This window comes from Barbatula barbatula (assembly GCF_947034865.1).
Source record: "Barbatula barbatula genome assembly, chromosome: 6".
NCBI classification, from domain to species: Eukaryota; Metazoa; Chordata; class Actinopteri; order Cypriniformes; family Nemacheilidae; genus Barbatula; species Barbatula barbatula.
Genome location: NC_136765.1, coordinates 3313610 through 3323172, shown reverse-complemented (window position 1 = coordinate 3323172; position 9563 = coordinate 3313610).

Genomic DNA, 9563 nt, shown 5'->3' with positions numbered 1-9563 from the left:
CCTGTTGAAAAGAGATGGTCTCCACCCCTCCTGGGCTGGAGCTTCTCTACTCTCTAGAAATATGGCACATAGTCTTAATGCTAAAACTTGACTCACTGGGGCCCAGGTCAGGGAGCAGACTGAATGGCTTAACCAACGGTCTGCTTGCCGTCTCACGTTGCAGAACACACATAATACACTACATGCGATAATACTTTCTCCCAAACATCATAAAATAGAGACTGTGTCTGTCCCCCGGATTAGTAAACATAAAATAAAGCGTAAACCTCTCAAAGGTAATTTAATTAACGTTAAACTAACTAAACATGAACATAATACAGATAATCAACTGTTACGACTCGGATTGCTAAATATTAGATCTCTCTCTAATAAAGCACTTTTTGTTAACGATATGATAACAGATCATAAAATAGACATGCTCTGTCTAACAGAAACATGGCTAAAGCCAGATGACTATATTGCGTTAAATGAGTCTGTCCCCCAAGATTACTATTATACACACGAGCCTCGCCTAAAAGGCAGAGGGGGAGGTGTTGCTGCACTTTACCGTAACTCTTTTAGCATTTCTCAGAAGTCTAATCCTAAATACAATTCTTTTGAAGTCATGGTACTTGATGCATCAATACCTAATATTAAGGACAAAACATCTTTAAAATTTATTCTGGCTATTGTATATAGGCCTCCAGGGCACCACACAGATTTTATTAAAGATTTTGGTGGGTTCTTATCAGAACTAGTACTGTCTGCAGACAGAGTCCTTGTTGCTGGTGACTTTAACATTCATGTAGATAATGATAACGATGCTTTAGGAATGGCTTTTAAAGACACTCTTAACTCCATGGGCGTTAGTCAACATGTGTCAGGACCTACTCACCTTCGTAATCATACTTTAGATTTAATTTTGTCTTACGGTATAAACGTGGTCGATGTTAAAATCCTTCAGCAGAGCGAAGACATCTCAGATCATTATCTGGTATCATGCTTGCTTCAATACCCAATGGTGGCAAATCAAACTCCAAGTTACAAATATTGTAGAACAATAACTTCGACTACAAAAGGTGCGTTTCTTGATAATTTGTCTGAATTGTCTCAAATCTCTAGCATGAGTAATAACGTTGAAGATCTTGACTTTACTATTGAAAATATTAATGCCACCTTCTCGGAAACGCTAGACATAGTTGCTCCCTTGCGCTTAAAGAAGATTAAAAATGACAGACCGACACCGTGGAAAAATGAACACACTCAGGCTCTAAAGAAAGCGGCACGAAAAATGGAGCGCAACTTTAAAAAGACTAAATTAGAGGTATTTCGTACTGCCTGGAAGGATAGTACAAAAAAATACAGGAAAGCCCTAAAAACGTCTCGATCCGCCTACATTTCATCACTAATAGAAGAAAACCAGCATAACCCTAGGTTTTTATTTGATACAGTGGCTAAATTAACCAAAAATAAATCGTCAGCGACTTCTGATGCTGTATACCAGCATAGCAGTGATGATTTTATGAACTATTTCACAAATAAAATCCAAGATATTCGAGAGAAAATTATAACTATGCAACCAGATGCGAAACCCGCTGAACAAACGACTTACTACAGCACCCCTAAGGAGAAATTACGTTTATTTTCTACTATAGATCACGATGAACTATCGAAAATCATTAGATCATCTAAATCGACTACATGCATGCTAGACCCTATACCTACAAATCTTCTGAAAGAGATGCTCCCAGAAATTATAGATCCTCTACTTAGCATTATTAACTCATCTCTGACATTAGGACATGTGCCTAAAGCATATAAGGTGGCTGTTATAAGGCCCCTTGTCAAAAAACCCCATCTGGACCCTGGAGAACTAGTTAACTATAGACCTATTTCGAATCTACCTTTCTTATCTAAAGTTCTGGAAAAAGTAGTCTCAACTCAAATATGTTCCTTCCTCCAAAGGAATGAGATTAATGAAGATTTCCAGTCTGGATTTAGAGCACATTACAGTACAGAGACTGCTCTGATTAGAGTTACAAATGATCTGTTTATGGCGTCCGACCGAGGTTGTATCTCCTTATTGGTGCTGCTAGATCTTAGTGCTGCATTCGACACCATTGACCACAGCACGCTCCTACATAGACTTGAAAATGATGTCGGTATTAAGGAAATAGCTTTGAAATGGCTTAGATCTTATTTATGCGACCGTTTCCAATATGTAAAAATAAACAATGAGGTATCACGCAAATCGCAAGTCCAGTACGGTGTACCACAGGGCTCAGTACTAGGGCCTATGCTCTTCGCATTATACATGTTACCCCTAGGAGATATAATAAAGCGACACGGAATAAGCTTTCACTGCTATGCTGATGATACGCAACTTTATATTTCCTCGAAGCCTCACGAAACACAGCAATTCCATCGAATAGTGGAATGCATTGTCGATATAAAAAAGTGGATGAGTAGCAATTTTTTATTACTGAACTCGGACAAAACTGAAGTGTTACTTATCGGACCGAAAACCGCCCTACGTAACAACCAAGAATACTGCTTAACTATTGATGGATGTTCCATAAAACCCTCATCTTCAGCTAAGAATCTTGGCTTTATATTCGATAGTACTCTGTCATTTGAGAACCAGGTCGCCAAAACCTGTAAGATTGCGTTTTTCCATCTTAAAAATATATCTAAATTACGTCATATGCTGTCATCATCAGATGCGGAGAAGCTTATACATGCCTTTATGACATCAAGACTAGATTACTGTAATGCACTATTAGGTGGTTGCCCTGCAGGCCTATTACAAAAACTCCAACTGGTCCAAAATGCGGCAGCTCGAGTTCTTACACGTACAAAAAAGTATGAGCATATTAGCCCGGTTCTGTCAACCTTGCACTGGTTACCTATAAAGCATCGCATAAATTTTAAAATCTTGCTTATTACCTATAAAGCCTTGCATGGTTTAGCTCCTCACTACTTGAGAGAACTTCTTACGTATTATAGTCCATCACGTGCACTACGCTCTCAGGCGTCAGGTCAGTTGGTAATACCTAGAATTTCAAAATCAAGTGCAGGCGGCAGATCCTTTTCCTATCTAGCGCCTAAACTTTGGAACAGTCTTCCCTGCAATGTCCGGGAGGCGGACACACTCTGTCAGTTTAAATCTAGACTAAAGACGCATCTTTTTAATCTTGCATACACTAGATTATCATAATATATGTATTTCAAAGATCTAGGCTGCACTAGTTAGATCAACCGGAACCAGGGACACTTCCAATAACAACTGATGCATTTGTTGCATCAAAGAGTGCAGAACAGTACTCTACTCTCAGCCAGTCTTGTCTCATTGTTCCAAGGTTACAAGAGCGGAGCGGGCAGGGCGCAATCCATTCCTAGACCTGACAAATGCTGGACGAAGGAAGTGACGTCCCTACAAAACTTCAGCCACTATTAGATTATTAATGATAATTTTAAATCTAATTTTTTTTTTATTTTCGCCTTGTTGTGCAAGCACTGTCGAGCTTGTGCAGAGGCTGCAGTTTTTGCCAGAGGGGAACTGGAATCCCCTGGTTAGGCCTGGTTTCCCTCCGAGGTTTTTTTTCTCCTCCAATGGAGTTTTGGGTTCCTCGCCACCGTTTGCATACTGTTTTGCACTGTTTTGCCTGGCCGGGGGGGCTGCTAGAATTTGGTAGTCTTATTTAATTAACACTGCATATAGGAATTTATTGTGTGTCTGATATTTGACCTGTGTTTTGAATTCCATAACCTTTTATGTTTTACTTATAGTCATTTTTTCTTGTACAGCTGCTTTGTAACAATGAAAATTGTAAAAAGCGCTATATAAATAAAGCTGACTTGACTTGACTTGACATGATGTGAGTGAGTGAGTGAGTGACTGGGTGAGTGAGGGTGTGTGTGTGTGTGTGATGATGTGTGTTTGTGAGTGAGTGTTTGTGAGTGAGTGTTTGTGAGTGTGTGATGATGTGTGTTTGATGATGTGTGTTTGTGAGTGTTTGTGAGTGAGTGAGTGTTTGTGAGTGAGTGAGTGTTTGTGAGTGTATGTGATGATGTGTGTTTGTGAGTGTGTGTGTGTTGGTGAGTGAGTGAGTGAGATGATGTGTGTTTGTGAGTGAGTGAGTGAGATGATGTGTGTTTGTGAGTGAGTGAGTGTGTTTGTGAGTGAGTGAGTGTGTGTTATGACGTGTGTTTGTGAGTGAGTGTGTGTGATGACGTGTGTTTGTGAGTGAGTGAGTGTGTGTGATGACGTGTGTTTGTGAGTGAGTGAGTGAGTGAGTGTGTGTGATGACGTGTGTTTGTGAGTGAGTGAGTGTGTGTGATGACGTGTGTTTGAGAGTGAGTGTATGTGATGGTGTGTTTGTGATGATGTGTGTTTGTGATGGTGTGTTTGTGATGATGTGTGTTTGAGAGTGGGTGTGTGTGATGATGTGTTTTTGAGTGAGTGTGTGTGATGATGTGTGTTTGTGAGTGAGTGTGTGTGATGATGTGTGTTTGTGAGTGAGGGAGTGTGATGATGTGTGTTTGTGAGTGAGTGTGTGTGGTGACGTGTGTTTGTGAGTGAGTGTGTGTGTGTGATGATGTGTGTTAGTGAGTGTGTGTGTGTGATGTGTGTTTGTAAGTGAGTGTGTGTGATGATGTGTGTTAGTGACAGTGAGTGTGTGTGTGTGATGTGTGTTTGTAAGTGAGTGTGTGTGTGATGTGTGTTTGTGAGTGAGTGTGTGTGATGATGTGTGTTTGTGACAGTGAGTGTGTGTGATGTGTGTTTGTGAGTGAGGGAGTGTGATGATGTGTGTTTGTGACAGTGAGTGTGTGTGTTTGTGATGATGTGTGTTTGAGAGTGAGTGTGTGTGTTTGTGTTTGTGATGATGTGTGTTTGTGACAGTGAGTGTGTGTGTTTGTGATGATGTGTGTTTGTGAGTGAGTGTGTGTGTTTGTGATGATGTGTGTTTGAGAGTGAGTGTGTGTGATGATGTGTGTTTGTGAGTGAGTGTGTGTGATGATGTGTGTTTGTGAGTGAGTGTATGTGATGGTGTGTGTTAGTGACAGTGAGTGTGTGTGATGATGTGTGTTTGTGAGTGAGTGTGATGGTGTGTTAGTGACAGTGACAGTGAGTGTGTGATGTGTGTTTGTAAGTGAATGGATGTGATGATGTGTGTTTGTGAGTGAGTGTGTTTGTGATGATGTGTGTTTGTGACAGTGAGTGTGTGTGTTTGTGATGATGTGTGTTTGAGAGTGAGTGTGTGTGATGATGTGTGTTTGTGAGTGAGTGAGTGTGTGTGGTGACGTGTTTTTGTGAGTGAGTGTGTGTGTGTGATGATGTGTATTAGTGACAGTGAGTGTGTGTGTGTGATGTGTGTTTGCGAGTGAGTGTATGTGATGATGTGTGTTTATGAGTGAGTGAGTGTGTGTGTGTGATGATGTGTATTAGTGACAGTGAGTGTGTGTGATGTGTGTTTGCGAGTGAGTGTATGTGATGATGTGTGTTTGTGAGTGAGTGAGTGTGTGTGTGTGATGATGTGTGTTTGTGAGTGAGTGTATGTGATGATGTGTGTTTGTGAGTGAGTGTATGTGATGATGTGTGTTTGTGAGTGAGTGTATGTGATGATGTGTGTTTGTGAGTGAGTGTGTGTGATGATGTGTGTTTGTGAGTGTGATGATGTGTGTTTGTGAGTGAATGGATGTGATGATGTCTGTTTGCGAGTGTGTGTGTTTGTGATGATGTGTGTTTGTGACAGTGAGTGTGTGTGTTTGTGATGATGTGTGTTTGAGAGTGAGTGTGTGTGATGATGTGTGTTTGTGAGTGAGTGAGTGTGTGTGGTGACGTGTGTTTGTGAGTGAGTGTGTGTGTGTGATGATGTGTATTAGTGACAGTGAGTGTGTGTGTGTGATGTGTGTTTGCGAGTGAGTGTATGTGATGATGTGTGTTTATGAGTGAGTGAGTGTGTGTGTGTGATGATGTGTATTAGTGACAGTGAGTGTGTGTGATGTGTGTTTGCGAGTGAGTGTATGTGATGATGTGTGTTTGTGAGTGAGTGAGTGTGTGTGTGTGATGATGTGTGTTTGTGAGTGAGTGTATGTGATGATGTGTGTTTGTGAGTGAGTGTATGTGATGATGTGTGTTTGTGAGTGAGTGTGTGTGATGATGTGTGTTTGTGAGTGAGTGTGATGATGTGTGTTTGTGAGTGAGTGTGATGATGTGTGTTTGTAAGTGAATGGATGTGATGATGTCTGTTTGCGAGTGTGTGTGTTTGTGATAATGTGTGTTTGTGACAGTGAGTGTGTGTGTTTGTGATGATGTGTGTTTGAGAGTGAGTGTGTGTGATGATGTGTGTTTGTGAGTGAGTGAGTGTGTGTGGTGACGTGTGTTTGTGAGTGAGTGTGTGTGTGTGATGATGTGTATTAGTGACAGTGAGTGTGTGTGTGTGATGTGTGTTTGCGAGTGAGTGTATGTGATGATGTGTGTTTATGAGTGAGTGAGTGTGTGTGTGTGATGATGTGTATTAGTGACAGTGAGTGTGTGTGATGTGTGTTTGCGAGTGAGTGTATGTGATGATGTGTGTTTGTGAGTGAGTGAGTGTGTGTGTGTGTGATGATGTGTGTTTGTGAGTGAGTGTATGTGATGATGTGTGTTTGTGAGTGAGTGTATGTGATGATGTGTGTTTGTGAGTGAGTGTATGTGATGATGTGTGTTTGTGAGTGAGTGTGTGTGATGATGTGTGTTTGTGAGTGAGTGTGATGATGTGTGTTTGTGAGTGAGTGTATGTGATGATGTGTGTTTGTGAGTGAGTGTGAGTGATGATGTGTGTTTGTGAGTGAGTGTGTGTGATGATGTGTGTTAGTGACAGTGAGTGTGTGTGTGTGATGTGTGTTTGTGAGTGAGTGTATGTGATGATGTGTGTTTGTGAGTGAGTGTATGTGATGATGTGTGTTTGTGAGTGAGTGTGTGTGGTGATGTGTGTTTGTGAGTGAGTGTGTGTGAGTGATGAAGTGTGTTTGTGAGTGTGATGTGTGTTTGTGAGTGAGTGTGTGTGGTGACGTGTGTTTGTGAGTGAGTGTTTGTGAGTGTGTGTTTGTGAGTGACTGTTTGTGAGTGTGTGTTTGTGAGTGAGTGAGTGTGTGTGATGATGTGTGTTTGTGAGTGAGTGAGTGTATGTGATGACGTGTGTTTGTGAGTGAGTGAGTGTGTGTGATGATGTTTGTTTGTGAGTGAGTGAGTGTGATGGTGTGTGTTAGTGACAGTGAATGTGTGTGATGATGTGTGTTTGTGAGTGAGTGTGATGGTGTGTGTGTGTGTGATGATGTGTGTTTGTGAGTGAGTGTGTGTGATGATGTGTGTTTGTGAGTGAGTGTGATGGTGTGTGTGTGTGTGTGTGTGTGTATGTGATGATGTGTGTTTGTGAGTGAGTGTGTGTGTGTGATGACGTGCGTTTGTGAGTGTGTGTGATGATGTGTGCTTTTGAGTGAGTGTGTGTGATGATGTGTGTTTGTGAGTGAGTGTGTGTGATGATGTGTGTTTGTGAGTGAGTGTATGTATGTGAGTGAGTGTGTGTGATGATGTGCGTTTGATAATGTGTGTTTGTGAGTGTATGTGAGTGAGTGTTTGTGAGTGTATGTGATGATGTGTGTTTGTGAGTGTGTCTGTGTTATGATGTGTGTTTGTGAGTGAGTGAGTGAGTGAGTGAGTGTGTGTGGTGACGTGAGTGAGTGAGTGAGTGAGGTGACGTGTGTTTGTGAGTGAATGTGTGTGAATGTGTGTGATGATGTGTGTTTGTGAGTGAATGTGTGTGAATGTGTGTGATGATGTGTGTTTGTGAGTGAGTGTATGTGATGATGTGTGTTTGTGAGTGAGTGAGTGTGTGTGATGATGTGTGTTTGTGAGTGAGTGTATGTGATGATGTGTGTTTGAGAGTGAGTGTGTGTGATGATGTGTGTTTGGGAAAGAGTGTGTGTGTGATGATGTGTGTTTGGGAAAGAGTGTGTGTGTGTGATGATGTGTGTTTGTGAGTGAGTGAGTGAGTGTGTGTGATGATGTGTGTTTGTGAGTGAGTGTATGTGATGATGTGTGTTTGAGAGTGAGTGTGTGTGATGATGTGTGTTTGGGAAAGAGTGTGTGTGTGATGATGTGTGTTTAGGAAAGAGTGTGTGTGTGTGTGATGATGTGTGTTTGTGAGTGAGTGTGTGTGATGATGTGTGTTTGTGAGTGATTTTGATGATGTGTGTTTGTGAGTGAGTGTATGTGATGATGTGTGTTTGAGAGTGAATGTGTGTGATGATGTGTGTTTGTGAGTGAGTGTATGTGATGGTGTGTGTTACTGACAGTGAGTGTGTGTGATGATGTGTGTTTGTGAGTGAGTGTATGTGATGATGTGTGTTTGTGAGTGAGTGTGTGTGGTGATGTGTGTTTGTGAGTGAGTGAGTGTATGTGATGATGTGAGTGAGTGAGATGATGTGTGTTTGGGAGTGAGTGTGTGTGTGTGATAATGTGTTTGATGATGTGTGTTTGTGAATGAGTGAGTGAGTTTGTGTGATGATGTGTGTTTGTGAGTGAGTGAGTGAGTGAGTTTGTGTGATGATGTGTGTTTGTGAGTGAGTGAGTGTGTGTGATGATGTGTGTTTGTGAGTGAGTGTGTGTGAGATGAGGTGTGTTTGTGAGTGAGTGTGTGTGATGATGTGTGTTTGGGAAAGAGTGTGTGTGTGTGATGATGTGTGTTTGGGAAAGAGTGTGTGTGTGTGATGATGTGTGTTTGGGAAAGAGTGTGTGTGTGTGTGTGATGATGTGTGTTTGTGAGTGAGTGTATGTGATGAAGTGTGTTTGAGAGTGTGTGTGTGTGATGATGTGTGTTTGGGAAAGAGTGTGTGTGTGTGATGATGTGTGTTTGTGAGTGAGTGTATGTGATGATGTGTGTTTGTGAGTGAGTGTATGTGATGATGTGTTTTTGAGAGTGAATGTGTGTGATGATGTGTGTTTGTGAGTGAGTGTATGTGATGGTGTGTGTTAGTGACAGTGAGTGTGTGTGATGATGTGTGTTTGTAAGTGAGTGTGATGGTGTGTGTTTGTGACAAGGAGTGTGATGTGTGTTTGTGAGTGAGTGTATGTGATGATGTGTGTTTGTGAGTGAGTGTATGTGATGATGTGTGTTTGTGAGTGAGTGTGTGTGGTGATGTGTGTTTGTGAGTGAGTGTGTGTGGTGATGTGTGTTTGTGAGTGAGTGTGTGTGAGTGATGATGTGTGTTTGTGAGTGAGTGTGTGGTGACGTGTGTTTGTGAGTGAGTGTTTGTGAGTGTATGTGATGATGTGTGTTTGTGAGCGAGTGAGTGAGTGAGATGATGTGTGTTTTGGAGTGAGTGAGTGTGTGATGATGTTTGTTTGTGAGTGAGTGTGATGATGTGTGTTTGTGAGTGTGTGTGATGAGGTGTGTTTGTGAGTGAGATGATGTGTGTTTGGGAGTGAGTGAGTGTGTGTGTGTGATGATGATGTGTGTTTGTGAGTGAGTGTGTGTGATGACGTGTGTGATGATGTGAGTGAGTGTGTGTGTGTGTTGATGTGTTTTTGAGTGAGTGTG